This window comes from Plasmopara halstedii (genome assembly GCF_900000015.1).
Source record: "Plasmopara halstedii genome assembly, contig: Scaffold_1211, whole genome shotgun sequence".
NCBI lineage: Eukaryota > Oomycota > Peronosporomycetes > Peronosporales > Peronosporaceae > Plasmopara > Plasmopara halstedii.
In genome coordinates, this window is record NW_020188126.1 from 1,763,582 (window position 1) to 1,763,863 (window position 282).

Genomic DNA, 282 nt, shown 5'->3' on the forward strand with positions numbered 1-282 from the left:
ACGGACTCCCATAGTCGATTGTCTCTGATAAAGACCCCCGTTTCACGGTAAAATTTTGATCGAATATCTTCAAGGTGCTAGGCACCAAGTTGGAAGTGTCGACAGCGGATCATCCGCAGACCGATGGCCAAACCGAAAGGGTGAATCACGTCATCAACGAAGTTCATCGCAGCATTTGCGCTGAGACGCCGAGGCGCTAGAGCGCCATGTTGCCATGTTGCCATTCGTAGAGTTTGCACTAAACAATGCAGTGCATTCGTCTACCGGCTACACGCCGTTCTA